Raw genomic sequence first — 22,639 nt, 5'->3', positions numbered from 1 at the left:
TTTCATCATAGCAGAGATAACTCTGGGTCTTCCTTTCCTGTGGCGGTCCTCATGAGAGACCGTTTCATCATAGCAGAGGTAACTCTGGGTCTTCCTTTCCTGTGGCGGTCCTCATGAGAGACCGTTTCATCATAGCAGAGGTAACTCTGGGTCTTCCTTTCCTGTGGCAGTCCTCATGAGAGACCGTTTCATCATAGCAGAGGTAACTCTGGGTCTTCCTTTCCTGTGGCAGTCCTCATGAGAGACCGTTTCATCATAGCAGAGGTAACTCTGGGTCTTCCTTTCCTGTGGCAGTCCTCATGAGAGACCGTTTCATCATAGCAGATGTAACTCTGGGTCTTCCTTTCCTGTGGCAGTCCTCAAGAGAGACCGTTTCATCATAGCAGAGGTAACTCTGGGTCTTCCTTTCCTGTGGCAGTCCTCACGAGAGACCGTTTCATCATAGCAGAGGTAACTCTGGGTCTTCCTTTCCTGTGGCAGTCCTCATGAGAGACCGTTTCATCATAGCAGAGGTAACTCTGGGTCTACCTTTCCTGTGGCAGTCCTCATGAGAGACCGTTTCATCAGAGCAGAGGTAACTCTGGGTCTTCCTTTCCTGTGTCCTCATGAGAGACCGTTTCATCATAGCAGAGGTAACTCTGGGTCTTCCTTTCCTGTGGCAGTCCTCATGAGAGACCGTTTCATCATAGCAGAGGTAACTCTGGGTCTTCCTTTCCTGTGGCAGTCCTCATAAGAGACCGTTTCATCATAGCAGAGGTAACTCTGGGTCTTCCTTTCCTGTGGCAGTCCTCATGAGAGACCGTTTCATCATAGCAGAGGTAACTCTGGGTCTTCCTTTCCTGTGGCGGTCCTCATGAGAGACCGTTTCATCATAGCAGAGGTAACTCTGGGTCTTCCTTTCCTGTGGCGGTCCTCATGAGAGACCGTTTCATCATAGCAGATGTAACTCTGGGTCTTCCTTTCCTGTGGCGGTCCTCATGAGAGACCGTTTCATCATAGCAGAGGTAACTCTGGGTCTTCCTTTCCTGTGGCGGTCCTCATGAGAGACCGTTTCATCATAGCAGAGGTAACTCTGGGTCTTCCTTTCCTGTGACGGTCCTCATGAGAGACCGTTTCATCATAGCAGAGGTAACTCTGGGTCTTCCTTTCCTGTGGCAGTCCTCATGAGAGTCCGTTTCATCATAGCAGAGGTAACTCTGGGTCTTCCTTTCCTGTGGCGGTCCTCATGAGAGACCGTTTCATCATAGCAGAGGTAACTCTGGGTCTTCCTTTCCCGTGGAGGTCCTCATGAGAGACCGTTTCATCATAGCAGAGGTAACTCTGGGTCTTCCTTTCCTGTGGCAGTCCTCATGAGAGACCGTTTCATCATAGCAGAGGTAACTCTGGGTCTTCCTTTCCTGTGGCAGTCCTCATGAGAGACCGTTTCATCATAGCAGAGGTAACTCTGGGTCTTCCTTTCCCGTGGAGGTCCTCATGAGAGACCGTTTCATCATAGCAGAGGTAACTCTGGGTCTTCCTTTCCTGTGGCAGTCCTCATGAGAGACCGTTTCATCATAGCAGAGGTAACTCTGGGTCTTCCTTTCCTGTGGCAGTCCTCATGAGAGACCGTTTCATCATAGCAGAGGTAACTCTGGGTCTTCCTTTCCTGTGGCGGTCCTCATGAGAGACCGTTTCATCATAGCAGAGGTAACTCTGGGTCTTCCTTTCCTGTGGCAGTCCTCATGAGAGACCGTTTCATCATAGCAGATGTAACTCTGGGTCTTCCTTTCCTTTGGCGGTCCTCATGAGAGACCGTTTCATCATAGCAGAGGTAACTCTGGGTCTTCCTTTCCTGTGGCGGTCCTCATGAGAGACCGTTTCATCATAGCAGAGATAACTCTGGGTCTTCCTTTCCTGTGGCGGTCCTCATGAGAGACCGTTTCATCATAGCAGAGGTAACTCTGGGTCTTCCTTTCCTGTGGCGGTCCTCATGAGAGACCGTTTCATCATAGCAGAGGTAACTCTGGGTCTTCCTTTCCTGTGGCAGTCCTCATGAGAGACCGTTTCATCATAGCAGAGGTAACTCTGGGTCTTCCTTTCCTGTGGCAGTCCTCATGAGAGACCGTTTCATCATAGCAGAGGTAACTCTGGGTCTTCCTTTCCTGTGGCAGTCCTCATGAGAGACCGTTTCATCATAGCAGAGGTAACTCTGGGTCTTCCTTTCCTGTGGCAGTCCTCAAGAGAGACCGTTTCATCATAGCAGAGGTAACTCTGGGTCTTCCTTTCCTGTGGCAGTCCTCACGAGAGACCGTTTCATCATAGCAGAGGTAACTCTGGGTCTTCCTTTCCTGTGGCAGTCCTCATGAGAGACCGTTTCATCATAGCAGAGGTAACTCTGGGTCTACCTTTCCTGTGGCAGTCCTCATGAGAGACCGTTTCATCAGAGCAGAGGTAACTCTGGGTCTTCCTTTCCTGTGTCCTCATGAGAGACCGTTTCATCATAGCAGAGGTAACTCTGGGTCTTCCTTTCCTGTGGCAGTCCTCATGAGAGACCGTTTCATCATAGCAGAGGTAACTCTGGGTCTTCCTTTCCTGTGGCAGTCCTCATAAGAGACCGTTTCATCATAGCAGAGGTAACTCTGGGTCTTCCTTTCCTGTGGCAGTCCTCATGAGAGACCGTTTCATCATAGCAGAGGTAACTCTGGGTCTTCCTTTCCTGTGGCGGTCCTCATGAGAGACCGTTTCATCATAGCAGAGGTAACTCTGGGTCTTCCTTTCCTGTGGCGGTCCTCATGAGAGACCGTTTCATCATAGCAGATGTAACTCTGGGTCTTCCTTTCCTGTGGCGGTCCTCATGAGAGACCGTTTCATCATAGCAGAGGTAACTCTGGGTCTTCCTTTCCTGTGGCGGTCCTCATGAGAGACCGTTTCATCATAGCAGAGGTAACTCTGGGTCTTCCTTTCCTGTGACGGTCCTCATGAGAGACCGTTTCATCATAGCAGAGGTAACTCTGGGTCTTCCTTTCCTGTGGCAGTCCTCATGAGAGTCCGTTTCATCATAGCAGAGGTAACTCTGGGTCTTCCTTTCCTGTGGCGGTCCTCATGAGAGACCGTTTCATCATAGCAGAGGTAACTCTGGGTCTTCCTTTCCCGTGGAGGTCCTCATGAGAGACCGTTTCATCATAGCAGAGGTAACTCTGGGTCTTCCTTTCCTGTGGCAGTCCTCATGAGAGACCGTTTCATCATAGCAGAGGTAACTCTGGGTCTTCCTTTCCTGTGGCAGTCCTCATGAGAGACCGTTTCATCATAGCAGAGGTAACTCTGGGTCTTCCTTTCCTGTGGCGGTCCTCATGAGAGACCGTTTCATCATAGCAGAGGTAACTCTGGGTCTTCCTTTCCTGTGGCGGTCCTCATGAGAGACCGTTTCATCATAGCAGAGGTAACTCTGGGTCTTCCTTTCCTGTGGCGGTCCTCATGAGAGACCGTTTCATCATAGCAGAGGTAACTCTGGGTCTTCCTTTCCTGTGGCAGTCCTCATGAGAGACCGTTTCATCATAGCAGAGGTAACTCTGGGTCTTCCTTTCCTGTGGCAGTCCTCATGAGAGACCGTTTCATCATAGCAAAGGTAACTCTGGGTCTTCCTTTCCTGTGGCAGTCCTCATGAGAGACCGTTTAATTAGAGCAGAGGTAACTCTGGGTCTTCCTTTCCTGTGGCAGTCCTCATGAGAGACCGTTTCATCATAGCAGAGGTAACTCTGGGTCTTCCTTTCCTGTGGCGGTCCTCATGAGAGACCGTTTCATCATAGCAGAGGTAACTCTGGGTCTTCCTTTCCTGTGGCAGTCCTCATGAGAGTCCGTTTCATCATAGCAGAGGTAACTCTGGGTCTTCCTTTCCTGTGGCGGTCCTCATGAGAGACCGTTTCATCATAGCAGAGGTAACTCTGGGTCTTCCTTTCCCGTGGAGGTCCTCATGAGAGACCGTTTCATCATAGCAGAGGTAACTCTGGGTCTTCCTTTCCTGTGGCAGTCCTCATGAGAGACCGTTTCATCATAGCAGAGGTAACTCTGGGTCTTCCTTTCCTGTGGCAGTCCTCATGAGAGACCGTTTCATCATAGCAGAGGTAACTCTGGGTCTTCCTTTCCTGTGGCGGTCCTCATGAGAGACCGTTTCATCATAGCAGAGGTAACTCTGGGTCTTCCTTTCCTGTGGCGGTCCTCATGAGAGACCGTTTCATCATAGCAGAGGTAACTCTGGGTCTTCCTTTCCTGTGGCGGTCCTCATGAGAGACCGTTTCATCATAGCAGAGGTAACTCTGGGTCTTCCTTTCCTGTGGCAGTCCTCATGAGAGACCGTTTCATCATAGCAGAGGTAACTCTGGGTCTTCCTTTCCTGTGGCAGTCCTCATGAGAGACCGTTTCATCATAGCAGAGGTAACTCTGGGTCTTCCTTTCCTGTGGCAGTCCTCATGAGAGACCGTTTCATCATAGCAAAGGTAACTCTGGGTCTTCCTTTCCTGTGGCAGTCCTCATGAGAGACCGTTTCATCAGAGCAGAGGTAACTCTGGGTCTTCCTTTCCTGTGGCAGTCCTCATGAGAGACCGTTTCATCATAGCAGAGGTAACTCTGGGTCTTCCTTTCCTGTGGCAGTCCTCATGAGAGACCGTTTCATCATAGCAGAGGTAACTCTGGGTCTTCCTTTCCTGTGGCAGTCCTCATGAGAGACCGTTTCATCAGAGCAGAGGTAACTCTGGGTCTTCCTTTCCTGTGTCCTCATGAGAGACAGTTTCATCATAGCAGAGGTAACTCTGGGTCTTCCTTTCCTGTGGCAGTCCTCATGAGAGACAGTTTCATCATAGCAGAGGTAACTCTGGGTCTTCCTTTCCTGTGGCAGTCCTCATGAGAGACCGTTTCATCATAGCAGAGGTCACTCTGGGTCTTCCTTTCCTGTGGCAGTCCTCATGAGAGACCGTTTCATCATAGCAGAGGTAACTCTGGGTCTTCCTTTCCTGTGGCAGTCCTCATGAGAGACCGTTTCATCATAGCAGAGGTAACTCTGGGTCTTCCTTTCCTGTGGCAGTCCTCATGAGAGACCGTTTCATCATAGCAGATGTAACTCTGGGTCTTCCTTTCCTTTGGCGGTCCTCATGAGAGACCGTTTCATCATAGCAGAGGTAACTCTGGGTCTTCCTTTCCTGTGGCGGTCCTCATGAGAGACCGTTTCATCATAGCAGAGGTAACTCTGGGTCTTCCTTTCCTGTGGCGGTCCTCATGAGAGACCGTTTCATCATAGCAGAGGTAACTCTGGGTCTTCCTTTCCTGTGGCGGTCCTCATGAGAGACCGTTTCATCATAGCAGAGGTAACTCTGGGTCTTCCTTTCCTGTGGCGGTCCTCATGAGAGACCGTTTCATCATAGCAGAGGTAACTCTGGGTCTTCCTTTCCTGTGGCAGTCCTCATGAGAGACCGTTTCATCATAGCAGAGGTAACTCTGGGTCTTCCTTTCCTGTGGCAGTCCTCATGAGAGACCGTTTCATCATAGCAGAGGTAACTCTGGGTCTTCCTTTCCTGTGGCAGTCCTCACGAGAGACCGTTTCATCATAGCAGAGGTAACTCTGGGTCTTCCTTTCCTCTGGCAGTCCTCATGAGAGACCGTTTCATCATAGCAGAGGTAACTCTGGGTCTACCTTTCCTGTGGCAGTCCTCATGAGAGACCGTTTCATCAGAGCAGAGGTAACTCTGGGTCTTCCTTTCCTGTGTCCTCATGAGAGACCGTTTCATCATAGCAGAGGTAACTCTGGGTCTTCCTGTCCTGTGGCAGTCCTCATGAGAGACCGTTTCATCATAGCAGAGGTAACTCTGGGTCTTCCTTTCCTGTGGCAGTCCTCATAAGAGACCGTTTCATCATAGCAGAGGTAACTCTGGGTCTTCCTTTCCTGTGGCAGTCCTCATGAGAGACCGTTTCATCATAGCAGAGGTAACTCTGGGTCTTCCTTTCCTGTGGCGGTCCTCATGAGAGACCGTTTCATCATAGCAGAGGTAACTCTGGGTCTTCCTTTCCTGTGGCGGTCCTCATGAGAGACCGTTTCATCATAGCAGATGGAACTCTGGGTCTTCCTTCCCTGTGGCGGTCCTCATGAGAGACCGTTTCATCATAGCAGAGGTAACTCTGGGTCTTCCTTTCCTGTGGCGGTCCTCATGAGAGACCGTTTCATCATAGCAGAGGTAACTCTGGGTCTTCCTTTCCTGTGGCGGTCCTCATGAGAGACCGTTTCATCATAGCAGAGGTAACTCTGGGTCTTCCTTTCCTGTGGCAGTCCTCATGAGAGACCGTTTCATCATAGCAGAGGTAACTCTGGGTCTTCCTTTCCTGTGGCGGTCCTCATGAGAGACCGTTTCATCATAGCAGAGGTAACTCTGGGTCTTCCTTTCCTGTGGCGGTCCTCATGAGAGACCGTTTCATCATAGCAGAGGTAACTCTGGGTCTTCCTTTCCCGTGGAGGTCCTCATGAGAGACCGTTTCATCATAGCAGAGGTAACTCTGGGTCTTCCTTTCCTGTGGCAGTCCTCATGAGAGACCGTTTCATCATAGCAGAGGTAACTCTGGGTCTTCCTTTCCTGTGGCAGTCCTCATGAGAGACCGTTTCATCATAGCAGAGGTAACTCTGGGTCTTCCTTTCCTGTGGCGGTCCTCATGAGAGACCGTTTCATCATAGCAGAGGTAACTCTGGGTCTTCCTTTCCTGTGGCGGTCCTCATGAGAGACCGTTTCATCATAGCAGAGGGAACTCTGGGTCTTCCTTTCCTGTGGCGGTCCTCATGAGAGACCGTTTCATCATAGCAGAGGTAACTCTGGGTCTTCCTTTCCTGTGGCGGTCCTCATGAGAGACCGTTTCATCATAGCAGAGGTAACTCTGGGTCTTCCTTTCCTGTGGCGGTCCTCATGAGAGACCGTTTCATCATAGCAGAGGTAACTCTGGGTCTTCCTTTCCTGTGGCAGTCCTCATGAGAGACCGTTTCATCATAGCAGAGGTAACTCTGGGTCTTCCTTGCCCGTGGAGGTCCTCATGAGAGACCGTTTCATCATAGCAGAGGTAACTCTGGGTCTTCCTTTCCTGTGGCAGTCCTCATGAGAGACCGTTTCATCATAGCAGAGGTAACTCTGGGTCTTCCTTTCCTGTGGCAGTCCTCATGAGAGACCGTTTCATCATAGCAGATGTAACTCTGGGTCTTCCTTTCCTTTGGCGGTCCTCATGAGAGACCGTTTCATCATAGCAGAGGTAACTCTGGGTCTTCCTTTCCTGTGGCAGTCCTCATGAGAGACCGTTTCATCATAGCAGAGGTAACTCTGGGTCTTCCTTTCCTGTGGCAGTCCTCATGAGAGACCGTTTCATCATAGCAAAGGTAACTCTGGGTCTTCCTTTCCTGTGGCAGTCCTCATGAGAGACCGTTTCATCATAGCAGAGGTAACTCTGGGTCTTCCTTTCCTGTGGCAGTCCTCATGAGAGACAGTTTCATCATAGCAGAGGTAACTCTGGGTCTTCCTTTCCTGTGGCAGTCCTCATGAGAGACCGTTTCATCATAGCAGAGGTCACTCTGGGTCTTCCTTTCCTGTGGCAGTCCTCATGAGAGACCGTTTCATCATAGCAGAGGTAACTCTGGGTCTTCCTTTCCTGTGGCAGTCCTCATGAGAGACCGCTTCATCATAGCAGAGGTAACTCTGGGTCTTCCTTTCCTGTGGCAGTCCTCATGAGAGACCGTTTCATCATAGCAGATGTAACTCTGGGTCTTCCTTTCCTTTGGCGGTCCTCATGAGAGACCGTTTCATCATAGCAGAGGTAACTCTGGGTCTTCCTTTCCTGTGGCAGTCCTCACGAGAGACCGTTTCATCATAGCAGAGGTAACTCTGGGTCTTCCTTTCCTGTGGCAGTCCTCAGGAGAGACCGTTTCATCATAGCAGAGGTAACTCTGGGTCTACCTTTCCTGTGGCAGTCCTCATGAGAGACCGTTTCATCAGAGCAGAGGTAACTCTGGGTCTTCCTTTCCTGTGTCCTCATGAGAGACCGTTTCATCATAGCAGAGGTAACTCTGGGTCTTCCTTTCCTGTGGCAGTCCTCATGAGAGACCGTTTCATCATAGCAGAGGTAACTCTGGGTCTTCCTTTCCTGTGGCAGTCCTCATAAGAGACCGTTTCATCATAGCAGAGGTAACTCTGGGTCTTCCTTTCCTGTGGCAGTCCTCATGAGAGACCGTTTCATCATAGCAGAGGTAACTCTGGGTCTTCCTTTCCTGTGGCGGTCCTCATGAGAGACTGTTTCATCATAGCAGAGGTAACTCTGGGTCTTCCTTTCCTGTGGCGGTCCTCATGAGAGACCGTTTCATCATAGCAGATGTAACTCTGGGTCTTCCTTTCCTGTGGCGGTCCTCATGAGAGACCGTTTCATCATAGCAGAGGTAACTCTGGGTCTTCCTTTCCTGTGGCGGTCCTCATGAGAGACCGTTTCATCATAGCAGAGGTAACTCTGGGTCTTCCTTTCCTGTGGCGGTCCTCATGAGAGACCGTTTCATCATAGCAGAGGTAACTCTGGGTCTTCCTTTCCTGTGGCAGTCCTCATGAGAGTCCGTTTCATCATAGCAGAGGTAACTCTGGGTCTTCCTTTCCTGTGGCGGTCCTCATGAGAGACCGTTTCATCATAGCAGAGGTAACTCTGGGTCTTCCTTTCCCGTGGAGGTCCTCATGAGAGACCGTTTCATCATAGCAGAGGTAACTCTGGGTCTTCCTTTCCTGTGGCGGTCCTCATGAGAGACCGTTTCATCATAGCAGAGGTAACTCTGGGTCTTCCTTTCCTGTGGCGGTCCTCATGAGAGACCGTTTCATCATAGCAGAGGTAACTCTGGGTCTTCCTTTCCTGTGGCAGTCCTCATGAGAGACCGTTTCATCATAGCAGAGGTAACTCTGGGTCTTCCTTTCCTGTGGCGGTCCTCATGAGAGACCGTTTCATCATAGCAGAGGTAACTCTGGGTCTTCCTTTCCTGTGGCGGTCCTCATGAGAGACCGTTTCATCATAGCAGAGGTAACTCTGGGTCTTCCTTTCCCGTGGAGGTCCTCATGAGAGACCGTTTCATCATAGCAGAGGTAACTCTGGGTCTTCCTTTCCTGTGGCAGTCCTCATGAGAGACCGTTTCATCATAGCAGAGGTAACTCTGGGTCTTCCTTTCCTGTGGCAGTCCTCATGAGAGACCGTTTCATCATAGCAGAGGTAACTCTGGGTCTTCCTTTCCTGTGGCGGTCCTCATGAGAGACCGTTTCATCATAGCAGAGGTAACTCTGGGTCTTCCTTTCCTGTGGCGGTCCTCATGAGAGACCGTTTCATCATAGCAGAGGGAACTCTGGGTCTTCCTTTCCTGTGGCGGTCCTCATGAGAGACCGTTTCATCATAGCAGAGGTAACTCTGGGTCTTCCTTTCCTGTGGCGGTCCTCATGAGAGACCGTTTCATCATAGCAGAGGTAACTCTGGGTCTTCCTTTCCTGTGGCGGTCCTCATGAGAGACCGTTTCATCATAGCAGAGGTAACTCTGGGTCTTCCTTTCCTGTGGCAGTCCTCATGAGAGACCGTTTCATCATAGCAGAGGTAACTCTGGGTCTTCCTTGCCCGTGGAGGTCCTCATGAGAGACCGTTTCATCATAGCAGAGGTAACTCTGGGTCTTCCTTTCCTGTGGCAGTCCTCATGAGAGACCGTTTCATCATAGCAGAGGTAACTCTGGGTCTTCCTTTCCTGTGGCAGTCCTCATGAGAGACCGTTTCATCATAGCAGATGTAACTCTGGGTCTTCCTTTCCTTTGGCGGTCCTCATGAGAGACCGTTTCATCATAGCAGAGGTAACTCTGGGTCTTCCTTTCCTGTGGCAGTCCTCATGAGAGACCGTTTCATCATAGCAGAGGTAACTCTGGGTCTTCCTTTCCTGTGGCAGTCCTCATGAGAGACCGTTTCATCATAGCAAAGGTAACTCTGGGTCTTCCTTTCCTGTGGCAGTCCTCATGAGAGACCGTTTCATCATAGCAGAGGTAACTCTGGGTCTTCCTTTCCTGTGGCAGTCCTCATGAGAGACAGTTTCATCATAGCAGAGGTAACTCTGGGTCTTCCTTTCCTGTGGCAGTCCTCATGAGAGACCGTTTCATCATAGCAGAGGTCACTCTGGGTCTTCCTTTCCTGTGGCAGTCCTCATGAGAGACCGTTTCATCATAGCAGAGGTAACTCTGGGTCTTCCTTTCCTGTGGCAGTCCTCATGAGAGACCGCTTCATCATAGCAGAGGTAACTCTGGGTCTTCCTTTCCTGTGGCAGTCCTCATGAGAGACCGTTTCATCATAGCAGATGTAACTCTGGGTCTTCCTTTCCTTTGGCGGTCCTCATGAGAGACCGTTTCATCATAGCAGAGGTAACTCTGGGTCTTCCTTTCCTGTGGCAGTCCTCACGAGAGACCGTTTCATCATAGCAGAGGTAACTCTGGGTCTTCCTTTCCTGTGGCAGTCCTCAGGAGAGACCGTTTCATCATAGCAGAGGTAACTCTGGGTCTACCTTTCCTGTGGCAGTCCTCATGAGAGACCGTTTCATCAGAGCAGAGGTAACTCTGGGTCTTCCTTTCCTGTGTCCTCATGAGAGACCGTTTCATCATAGCAGAGGTAACTCTGGGTCTTCCTTTCCTGTGGCAGTCCTCATGAGAGACCGTTTCATCATAGCAGAGGTAACTCTGGGTCTTCCTTTCCTGTGGCAGTCCTCATAAGAGACCGTTTCATCATAGCAGAGGTAACTCTGGGTCTTCCTTTCCTGTGGCAGTCCTCATGAGAGACCGTTTCATCATAGCAGAGGTAACTCTGGGTCTTCCTTTCCTGTGGCGGTCCTCATGAGAGACTGTTTCATCATAGCAGAGGTAACTCTGGGTCTTCCTTTCCTGTGGCGGTCCTCATGAGAGACCGTTTCATCATAGCAGATGTAACTCTGGGTCTTCCTTTCCTGTGGCGGTCCTCATGAGAGACCGTTTCATCATAGCAGAGGTAACTCTGGGTCTTCCTTTCCTGTGGCGGTCCTCATGAGAGACCGTTTCATCATAGCAGAGGTAACTCTGGGTCTTCCTTTCCTGTGGCGGTCCTCATGAGAGACCGTTTCATCATAGCAGAGGTAACTCTGGGTCTTCCTTTCCTGTGGCAGTCCTCATGAGAGTCCGTTTCATCATAGCAGAGGTAACTCTGGGTCTTCCTTTCCTGTGGCGGTCCTCATGAGAGACCGTTTCATCATAGCAGAGGTAACTCTGGGTCTTCCTTTCCCGTGGAGGTCCTCATGAGAGACCGTTTCATCATAGCAGAGGTAACTCTGGGTCTTCCTTTCCTGTGGCAGTCCTCATGAGAGACCGTTTCATCATAGCAGAGGTAACTCTGGGTCTTCCTTTCCTGTGGCAGTCCTCATGAGAGTCCGTTTCATCATAGCAGAGGTAACTCTGGGTCTTCCTTTCCTGTGGCGGTCCTCATGAGAGACCGTTTCATCATAGCAGAGGTAACTCTGGGTCTTCCTTTCCTGTGGCGGTCCTCATGAGAGACCGTTTCATCATAGCAGAGGTAACTCTGGGTCTTCCTTTCCTGTGGCGGTCCTCATGAGAGACCGTTTCATCATAGCAGAGGTAACTCTGGGTCTTCCTTTCCTGTGGCAGTCCTCATGAGAGACCGTTTCATCATAGCAGAGGTAACTCTGGGTCTTCCTTTCCTGTGGCAGTCCTCATGAGAGACCGTTTCATCATAGCAGAGGTAACTCTAGGTCTTCCTTTCCTGTGGCAGTCCTCATGAGAGACCGTTTCATCATAGCAAAGGTAACTCTGGGTCTTCCTTTCCTGTGGCAGTCCTCATGAGAGACCGTTTCATCAGAGCAGAGGTAACTCTGGGTCTTCCTTTCCTGTGGCAGTCCTCATGAGAGACCGTTTCATCATAGCAGAGGTAACTCTGGGTCTTCCTTTCCTGTGGCAGTCCTCATGAGAGACCGTTTCATCAGAGCAGAGGTAACTCTGGGTCTTCCTTTCCTGTGTCCTCATGAGAGACAGTTTCATCATAGCAGAGGTAACTCTGGGTCTTCCTTTCCTGTGGCAGTCCTCATGAGAGACAGTTTCATCATAGCAGAGGTAACTCTGGGTCTTCCTTTCCTGTGGCAGTCCTCATGAGAGACCGTTTCATCATAGCAGAGGTCACTCTGGGTCTTCCTTTCCTGTGGCAGTCCTCATGAGAGACCGTTTCATCATAGCAGAGGTAACTCTGGGTCTTCCTTTCCTGTGGCAGTCCTCATGAGAGACCGCTTCATCATAGCAGAGGTAACTCTGGGTCTTCCTTTCCTGTGGCAGTCCTCATGAGAGACCGTTTCATCATAGCAGATGTAACTCTGGGTCTTCCTTTCCTTTGGCGGTCCTCATGAGAGACCGTTTCATCATAGCAGAGGTAACTCTGGGTCTTCCTTTCCTGTGGCGGTCCTCATGAGAGACCGTTTCATCATAGCAGAGGTAACTCTGGGTCTTCCTTTCCTGTGGCGGTCCTCATGAGAGACCGTTTCATCATAGCAGAGGTAACTCTGGGTCTTCCTTTCCTGTGGCGGTCCTCATGAGAGACCGTTTCATCATAGCAGAGGTAACTCTGGGTCTTCCTTTCCTGTGGCGGTCCTCATGAGAGACCGTTTCATCATAGCAGAGGTAACTCTGGGTCTTCCTTTCCTGTGGCAGTCCTCATGAGAGACCGTTTCATCATAGCAGAGGTAACTCTGGGTCTTCCTTTCCTGTGGCAGTCCTCATGAGAGACCGTTTCATCATAGCAGAGGTAACTCTGGGTCTTCCTTTCCTGTGGCAGTCCTCACGAGAGACCGTTTCATCATAGCAGAGGTAACTCTGGGTCTACCTTTCCTGTGGCAGTCCTCATGAGAGACCGTTTCATCAGAGCAGAGGTAACTCTGGGTCTTCCTTTCCTGTGTCCTCATGAGAGACCGTTTCATCATAGCAGAGGTAACTCTGGGTCTTCCTTTCCTGTGGTAGTCCTCATGAGAGACCGTTTCATCATAGCAGAGGTAACTCTGGGTCTTCCTTTCCTGTGGCAGTCCTCATAAGAGACCGTTTCATCATAGCAGAGGTAACTCTGGGTCTTCCTTTCCTGTGGCAGTCCTCATGAGAGACCGTTTCATCATAGCAGAGGTAACTCTGGGTCTTCCTTTCCTGTGGCGGTCCTCATGAGAGACCGTTTCATCATAGCAGAGGTAACTCTGGGTCTTCCTTTCCTGTGGCGGTCCTCATGAGAGACCGTTTCATCATAGCAGATGGAACTCTGGGTCTTCCTTCCCTGTGGCGGTCCTCATGAGAGACCGTTTCATCATAGCAGAGGTAACTCTGGGTCTTCCTTTCCTGTGGCGGTCCTCATGAGAGACCGTTTCATCATAGCAGAGGTAACTCTGGGTCTTCCTTTCCTGTGGCGGTCCTCATGAGAGACCGTTTCATCATAGCAGAGGTAACTCTGGGTCTTCCTTTCCTGTGGCAGTCCTCATGAGAGACCGTTTCATCATAGCAGAGGTAACTCTGGGTCTTCCTTTCCTGTGGCGGTCCTCATGAGAGACCGTTTCATCATAGCAGAGGTAACTCTGGGTCTTCCTTTCCTGTGGCGGTCCTCATGAGAGACCGTTTCATCATAGCAGAGGTAACTCTGGGTCTTCCTTTCCCGTGGAGGTCCTCATGAGAGACCGTTTCATCATAGCAGAGGTAACTCTGGGTCTTCCTTTCCTGTGGCAGTCCTCATGAGAGACCGTTTCATCATAGCAGAGGTAACTCTGGGTCTTCCTTTCCTGTGGCAGTCCTCATGAGAGACCGTTTCATCATAGCAGAGGTAACTCTGGGTCTTCCTTTCCTGTGGCGGTCCTCATGAGAGACCGTTTCATCATAGCAGAGGTAACTCTGGGTCTTCCTTTCCTGTGGCGGTCCTCATGAGAGACCGTTTCATCATAGCAGAGGGAACTCTGGGTCTTCCTTTCCTGTGGCGGTCCTCATGAGAGACCGTTTCATCATAGCAGAGGTAACTCTGGGTCTTCCTTTCCTGTGGCGGTCCTCATGAGAGACCGTTTCATCATAGCAGAGGTAACTCTGGGTCTTCCTTTCCTGTGGCGGTCCTCATGAGAGACCGTTTCATCATAGCAGAGGTAACTCTGGGTCTTCCTTTCCTGTGGCAGTCCTCATGAGAGACCGTTTCATCATAGCAGAGGTAACTCTGGGTCTTCCTTGCCCGTGGAGGTCCTCATGAGAGACCGTTTCATCATAGCAGAGGTAACTCTGGGTCTTCCTTTCCTGTGGCAGTCCTCATGAGAGACCGTTTCATCATAGCAGAGGTAACTCTGGGTCTTCCTTTCCTGTGGCAGTCATCATGAGAGACCGTTTCATCATAGCAGAGGTAACTCTGGGTCTTCCTTTCCTGTGGCGGTCCTCATGAGAGACCGTTTCATCATAGCAGAGGTAACTCTGGGTCTTCCTTTCCTGTGGCGGTCCTCATGAGAGACCGTTTCATCATAGCAGAGGTAACTCTGGGTCTTCCTTTCCTGTGGCGGTCCTCATGAGAGACCGTTTCATCATAGCAGAGGTAACTCTGGGTCTTCCTTTCCTGTGGCGGTCCTCATGAGAGACCGTTTCATCATAGCAGAGGTAACTCTGGGTCTTCCTTGCCCGTGGAGGTCCTCATGAGAGACCGTTTCATCATAGCAGAGGTAACTCTGGGTCTTCCTTTCCTGTGGCAGTCCTCATGAGAGACCGTTTCATCATAGCAGAGGTAACTCTGGGTCTTCCTTTCCTGTGGCAGTCATCATGAGAGACCGTTTCATCATAGCAGAGGTAACTCTGGGTCTTCCTTTCCTGTGGCGGTCCTCATGAGAGACCGTTTCATCATAGCAGAGGTAACTCTGGGTCTTCCTTTCCTGTGGCGGTCCTCATGAGAGACCGTTTCATCATAGCAGAGGTAACTCTGGGTCTTCCTTTCCTGTGGCGGTCCTCATGAGAGACCGTTTCATCATAGCAGAGGTAACTCTGGGTCTTCCTTTCCTGTGGCGGTCCTCATGAGAGACCGTTTCATCATAGCAGAGGTAACTCTGGGTCTTCCTTTCCTGTGGCGGTCCTCATGAGAGACCGTTTCATCATAGCAGAGGTAACTCTGGGTCTTCCTTTCCTATGGCAGTCCTCATGAGAGACCGTTTCATCATAGCAGAGGTAACTCTGGGTCTTCCTTTCCTGTGGCGGTCCTCATGAGAGACCGTTTCATCATAGCAGAGGTAACTCTGGGTCTTCCTTTCCTGTGGCGGTCCTCATGAGAGACCGTTTCATCATAGCAGAGGTAACTCTGGGTCTTCCTTTCCTGTGGCGGTCCTCATGAGAGACCGTTTCATCATAGCAGAGGGAACTCTGGGTCTTCCTTTCCTGTGGCGGTCCTCATGAGAGACCGTTTCATCATAGCAGAGGTAACTCTGGGTCTTCCTTTCCTGTGGCGGTCCTCATGAGAGACCGTTTCATCAGAGCAGAGGTAACTCTGGGTCTTCCTTTCCTGTGGCGGTCCTCATGAGAGACCGTTTCATCAGAGCAGAGGTAACTCTGGGTCTTCCTTTCCTGTGTCCTCATGAGAGACCGTTTCATCATAGCAGAGGTAACTCTGGGTCTTCCTTTCCTGTGGCAGTCCTCATAAGAGACCGTTTCATCATAGCAGAGGTAACTCTGGGTCTTCCTTTCCTGTGGCAGTCCTCATGAGAGACCGTTTCATCATAGCAGAGGTAACTCTGGGTCTTCCTTTCCTGTGGCGGTCCTCATGAGAGACCGTTTCATCATAGCAGAGGTAACTCTGGGTCTTCCTTTCCTGTGGCGGTCCTCATGAGAGACCGTTTCATCATAGCAGAGGGAACTCTGGGTCTTCCTTTCCTGTGGCGGTCCTCATGAGAGACCGTTTCATCATAGCAGAGGTAACTCTGGGTCTTCCTTTCCTGTGGCGGTCCTCATGAGAGACCGTTTCATCATAGCAGAGGTAACTCTGGGTCTTCCTTTCCTGTGGCGGTCCTCATGAGAGACCGTTTCATCATAGCAGAGGGAACTCTGGGTCTTCCTTTCCTGTGGCGGTCCTCATGAGAGACCGTTTCATCATAGCAGAGGTAACTCTGGGTCTTCCTTTCCTGTGGCGGTCCTCATGAGAGACCGTTTCATCATAGCAGAGGTAACTCTGGGTCTTCCTTTCCTGTGGCGGTCCTCATGAGAGACCGTTTCATCATAGCAGAGGTAACTCTGGGTCTTCCTTTCCTATGGCAGTCCTCATGAGAGACCGTTTCATCATAGCAGAGGTAACTCTGGGTCTTCCTTTCCTGTGGCAGTCCTCATGAGAGACCGTTTCATCATAGCAGAGGTAACTCTGGGTCTTCCTTTCCTGTGGCGGTCCTCATGAGAGACCGTTTCATCATAGCAGAGGTAACTCTGGGTCTTCCTTTCCTGTGGCGGTCCTCATGAGAGACCGTTTCATCATAGCAGAGGGAACTCTGGGTCTTCCTTTCCTGTGGCGGTCCTCATGAGAGACCGTTTCATCATAGCAGAGGTAACTCTGGGTCTTCCTTTCCTGTGGCGGTCCTCATGAGAGACCGTTTCATCAGAGCAGAGGTAACTCTGGGTCTTCCTTTCCTGTGGCGGTCCTCATGAGAGACCGTTTCATCAGAGCAGAGGTAACTCTGGGTCTTCCTTTCCTGTGTCCTCATGAGAGACCGTTTCATCATAGCAGAGGTAACTCTGGGTCTTCCTTTCCTGTGGCAGTCCTCATAAGAGACCGTTTCATCATAGCAGAGGTAACTCTGGGTCTTCCTTTCCTGTGGCAGTCCTCATGAGAGACCGTTTCATCATAGCAGAGGTAACTCTGGGTCTTCCTTTCCTGTGGCGGTCCTCATGAGAGACCGTTTCATCATAGCAGAGGTAACTCTGGGTCTTCCTTTCCTGTGGCGGTCCTCATGAGAGACCGTTTCATCATAGCAGAGGGAACTCTGGGTCTTCCTTTCCTGTGGCGGTCCTCATGAGAGACCGTTTCATCATAGCAGAGGTAACTCTGGGTCTTCCTTTCCTGTGGCGGTCCTCATGAGAGACCGTTTCATCATAGCAGAGGTAACTCTGGGTCTTCCTTTCCTGTGGCGGTCCTCATGAGAGACCGTTTCATCATAGCAGAGGTAACTCTGGGTCTTCCTTTCCTGTGGCGGTCCTCATGAGAGACCGTTTCATCATAGCAGAGGTAACTCTGGGTCTTCCTTTCCTGTGGCGGTCCTCATGAGAGACCGTTTCATCATAGCAGAGGTAACTCTGGGTCTTCCTTTCCTGTGGCGGTCCTCATGAGAGACCGTTTCATCATAGCAGAGGTAACTCTGGGTCTTCCTTTCCTGTGGCGGTCCTCATGAGAGACCGTTTCATCATAGCAGAGGTAACTCTGGGTCTTCCTTTCCTGTGGCGGTCCTCATGAGAGACCGTTTCATCATAGCAGAGGTAACTCTGGGTCTTCCTTTCCTGTGGCGGTCCTCATGAGAGACCGTTTCATCATAGCAGAGGTAACTCTGGGTCTTCCTTTCCTGTGGCGGTCCTCATGAGAGACCGTTTCATCATAGCAGAGGTAACTCTGGGTCTTCCTTTCCTGTGGCGGTCCTCATGAGAGACCGTTTCATCAGAGCAGAGGTAACTCTGGGTCTTCCTTTCCTGTGGCAGTCCTCATGAGAGACCGTTTCATCATAGCAGAGGTAACTCTGGGTCTTCCTTTCCTGTGGCAGTCCTCATGAGAGACCGTTTCATCATAGCAGAGGTAACTCTGGGTCTTCCTTTCCTGTGGCGGTCCTCATGAGAGACCGTTTCATCATAGCAGAGGTAACTCTGGGTCTTCCTTTCCTGTTGCGGTCCTCATGAGAGACCGTTTCATCATAGCAGAGGTAACTCTGGGTCTTCCTTTCCCGTGGAGGTCCTCATGAGAGACCGTTTCATCATAGCAGAGGTAACTCTGGGTCTTCCTTTCCTGTGGCAGTCCTCATGAGAGACCGTTTCATCATAGCAGAGGTAACTCTGGGTCTTCATTTCCTGTGGCGGTCCTCATGACAGACCGTTTCATCATAGCAGAGGTAACTCTGGGTCTTCCTTTCCTGTGGCGGTCCTCATGAGAGACCGTTTCATCATAGCAGAGGTAACTCTGGGTCTTCCTTTCCTGTGTCCTCATGAGAGACCGTTTCATCATAGCAGAGGGAACTCTGGGTCTTCCTTTCCTGTGGCGGTCCTCATGAGAGACCGTTTCATCATAGCAGAGGTAACTCTGGGTCTTCCTTTCCTGTGGCGTTCCTCATGAGAGACCGTTTCATCATAGCAGAGGTAACTCTGGGTCTTCCTTTCCTGTGGCAGTCCTCATGAGAGACCGTTTCATCATAGCAGAGGTAACTCTGGGTCTTCCTTTCCTGTGGCGGTCCTCATGAGAGACCGTTTCATCATAGCAGAGGTAACTCTGGGTCTTCCTTTCCTGTGGCAGTCCTCATGAGAGACCGTTTCATCATAGCAGAGGTAACTCTGGGTCTTCCTTGCCCGTGGAGGTCCTCATGAGAGACCGTTTCATCATAGCAGAGGTAACTCTGGGTCTTCCTTTCCCGTGGCAGTCCTCATGAGAGACCGTTTCATCATAGCAGAGGTAACTCTGGGTCTTCCTTTCCTGTGGCGGTCCTCATGAGAGACCGTTTCATCAGAGCAGAGGTAACTCTGGGTCTTCCTTTCCTGTGGCGGTCCTCATGAGAGACCGTTTCATCAGAGCAGAGGTAACTCTGGGTCTTCCATTCCTGTGGCGGTCCTCATGAGAGACCGTTTCATCATAGCAGAGGTAACTCTGGGTCTTCCTTTCCTGTGGCGGTCCTCATGAGAGACCGTTTCATCATAGCAGAGGTAACTCTGGGTCTTCCTTTCCTGTGGCAGTCCTCATGAGAGACCGTTTCATCATAGCAGAGGTAACTCTGGGTCTTCCTTTCCTGTGGCAGTCCTCATGAGAGACCGTTTCATCATAGCAGAGGTAACTCTGGGTCTTCCTTTCCTGTGGCAGTCCTCATGAGAGACCGTTTCATCAGAGCAGAGGTAACTCTGGGTCTTCCTTTCCTGTGGCAGTCCTCATGAGAGACCGTTTCATCAGAGCAGAGGTAACTCTGGGTCTTCCTTTCCTGTGACAGTCCTCATGAGAGACCGTTTCATCATAGCAGAGGTAACTCTGGGTCTACCTTTCCTGTGGCAGTCCTCATGAGAGACCGTTTCATCAGAGCAGAGGTAACTCTGGGTCTTCCTTTCCTGTGTCCTCATGAGAGACCGTTTCATCATAGCAGAGGTAACTCTGGGTCTTCCTTTCCTGTGGCAGTCCTCATGAGAGACCGTTTCATCATAGCAGAGGTAACTCTGGGTCTTCCTTTCCTGTGGCAGTCCTCATGAGAGACCGTTTCATCATAGCAGAGGTAACTCTGGGTCTTCCTTTCCTGTGGCAGTCCTCATGAGAGACCGTTTCATCATAGCAGAGGTAACTCTGGGTCTTCCTTTCCTGTGGCAGTCCTCATGAGAGACCGTTTCATCAGAGCAGAGGTAACTCTGGGTCTTCCTTTCCTGTGTCCTCATGAGAGACCGTTTCATCAGAGAAGAGGTAACTCTGGGTCTTCCTTTCCTGTGTCCTCATGAGAGACCGTTTCATCATAGCAGAGGTAACTCTGGGTCTTCCTTTCCTGTGGCGGTCCTCATGAGAGACCGTTTCATCATAGCAGAGGTAACTCTGGGTCTTCCTTTCCTGTGGCGGTCCTCATGAGAGACCGTTTCATCAGAGCAGAGGTAACTCTGGGTCTTCCTTTCCTGTGGCAGTCCTCATGAGAGACCGTTTCATCAGAGCAGAGGTAACTCTGGGTCTTCCATTCCTGTGGCGGTCCTCATGAGAGACCGTTTCATCATAGCAGAGGTAACTCTGGGTCTTCGTTTCCTGTGGCGGTCCTCATGAGAGACCGTTTCATCATAGCAGAGGTAACTCTGGGTCTTCCTTTCCTGTGGCAGTCCTCATGAGAGACCGTTTCATCATAGCAGAGGTAACTCTGGGTCTTCCTTTCCTGTGGCAGTCCTCATGAGAGACCGTTTCATCATAGCAGAGGTAACTCTGGGTCTTCCTTTCCTGTGGCAGTCCTCATGAGAGACCGTTTCATCAGAGCAGAGGTAACTCTGGGTCTTCCTTTCCTGTGGCAGTCCTCATGAGAGACCGTTTCATCAGAGCAGAGGTAACTCTGGGTCTTCCTTTCCTGTGGCAGTCCTCATGAGAGACCGTTTCATCAGAGCAGAGGTAACTCTGGGTCTTCCTTTCCTGTGGCAGTCCTCATGAGAGACCGTTTCATCAGAGCAGAGGTAACTCTGGGTCTTCCTTTCCTGTGACAGTCCTCATGAGAGACCGTTTCATCATAGCAGAGGTAACTCTGGGTCTACCTTTCCTGTGGCAGTCCTCATGAGAGACCGTTTCATCAGAGCAGAGGTAACTCTGGGTCTTCCTTTCCTGTGTCCTCATGAGAGACCATTTCATCATAGCAGAGGTAACTCTGGGTCTTCCTTTCCTGTGGCAGTCCTCATGAGAGACCGTTTCATCATAGCAGAGGTAACTCTGGGTCTTCCTTTCCTGTGGCAGTCCTCATAAGAGACCGTTTCATCATAGCAGAGGTAACTCTGGGTCTTCCTTTCCTGTGGCAGTCCTCATGAGAGACCGTTTCATCATAGCAGAGGTAACTCTGGGTCTTCCTTTCCTGTGGCAGTCCTCATGAGAGACCGTTTCATCATAGCAGAGGTAACTCTGGGTCTTCCTTTCCTGTGGCAGTCCTCATAAGAGACCGTTTCATCATAGCAGACGTAACTCTGGGTCTTCCTTTCCTGTGGCAGTCCTCATGAGAGACCGTTTCATCATAGCAGAGGTAACTCTGGGTCTTCCTTTCCTGTGGCGGTCCTCATGAGAGACCGTTTCATCATAGCAGAGGTAACTCTGGGTCTTCCTTTCCTGTGGCGGTCCTCATGAGAGACCGTTTCATCATAGCAGAGGTAACTCTGGGTCTTCCTTTCCTGTGGCGGTCCTCATGAGAGACCGTTTCATCATAGCAGAGGTAACTCTGGGTCTTCCTTTCCTGTGGCGGTCCTCATGAGAGACCGTTTCATCAGAGCAGAGGTAACTCTGGGTCTTCCTTTCCTGTGGCAGTCCTCATGAGAGACCGTTTCATCAGAGCAGAGGTAACTCTGGGTCTTCCATTCCTGTGGCGGTCCTCATGAGAGACCGTTTCATCATAGCAGAGGTAACTCTGGGTCTTCCTTTCCTGTGGCGGTCCTCATGAGAGACCGTTTCATCATAGCAGAGGTAACTCTGGGTCTTCCTTTCCTGTGGCAGTCCTCATGAGAGACCATTTCATCATAGCAGAGGTAACTCTGGGTCTACCTTTCCTGTGGCAGTCCTCATGAGAGACCGTTTCATCAGAGCAGAGGTAACTCTGGGTCTTCCTTTCCTGTGTCCTCATGAGAGACCGTTTCATCATAGCAGAGGTAACTCTGGGTCTTCCTTTCCTGTGGCAGTCCTCATGAGAGACCGTTTCATCATAGCAGAGGTAACTCTGGGTCTTCCTTTCCTGTGGCAGTCCTCATAAGAGACCGTTTCATCATAGCAGACGTAACTCTGGGTCTTCCTTTCCTGTGGCAGTCCTCATGAGAGACCGTTTCATCATAGCAGAGGTAACTCTGGGTCTTCCTTTCCTGTGGCGGTCCTCATGAGAGACCGTTTCATCATAGCAGAGGTAACTCTGGGTCTTCCTTTCCTGTGGCGGTCCTCATGAGAGACCGTTTCATCATAGCAGAGGTAACTCTGGGTCTTCCTTTCCTGTGGCAGTCCTCATGAGAGACCGTTTCATCATAGCAGAGGTAACTCTGGGTCTTCCTTTCCTGTGGCAGTCCTCATGAGAGACCGTTTCATCATAGCAGAGGTAACTCTGGGTCTTCCTTTCCTGTGGCAGTCCTCATGAGAGACCGTTTCATCATAGCAGAGGTAACTCTGGGTCTTCCTTTCCTGTGGCAGTCCTCATGAGAGACCGTTTCATCATAGCAGAGGTAACTCTGGGTCTTCCTTTCCTGTGGCAGTCCTCATGAGAGACCGTTTCATCATAGCAGAGGTAACTCTGGGTCTTCCTTTCCTGTGGCGGTCCTCATGAGAGACCGTTTCATAATAGCAGAGGTAACTCTGGGTCTTCCTTTCCTGTGGCGGTCCTCATGAGAGACCGTTTCATCATAGCAGAGGTAACTCTGGGTCTTCCTTTCCTGTGGCGGTCCTCATGAGAGACCGTTTCATCATAGCAGAGGTAACTCTGGGTCTTCCTTTCCTGTGGCGGTCCTCATGAGAGACCGTTTCATCATAGCAGAGGTAACTCTGGGTCTTCCTTTCCTGTGGCGGTCCTCATGAGAGACCGTTTCATCATAGCAGAGGTAACTCTGGGTCTTCCTTTCCTGTGGCGGTCCTCATGAGAGACCGTTTCATCATAGCAGAGGTAACTCTGGGTCTTCCTTTCCTGTGGCGGTCCTCATGAGAGACCGTTTCATCATAG

At 50.7% G+C, this 22,639-nt stretch overlaps 1 protein-coding gene across 1 annotated transcript in view; it reads right to left on the bottom strand.

The window, feature by feature from the left end:
- cacna1fb (calcium channel, voltage-dependent, L type, alpha 1F subunit) overlaps positions 1–22,639 on the bottom strand; it is a 210,845-nt gene that overhangs the window by 44,368 nt on the left and 143,838 nt on the right. The window lies entirely within an intron of this gene.

This window comes from Oncorhynchus mykiss, chromosome 9, assembly GCF_013265735.2.
Source record: "Oncorhynchus mykiss isolate Arlee chromosome 9, USDA_OmykA_1.1, whole genome shotgun sequence".
Lineage (NCBI taxonomy): Eukaryota > Metazoa > Chordata > Actinopteri > Salmoniformes > Salmonidae > Oncorhynchus > Oncorhynchus mykiss.
The sequence above is the reverse complement of the archived record's forward strand: the minus strand, read 5'-3'. Positions and strand labels throughout refer to the sequence as shown.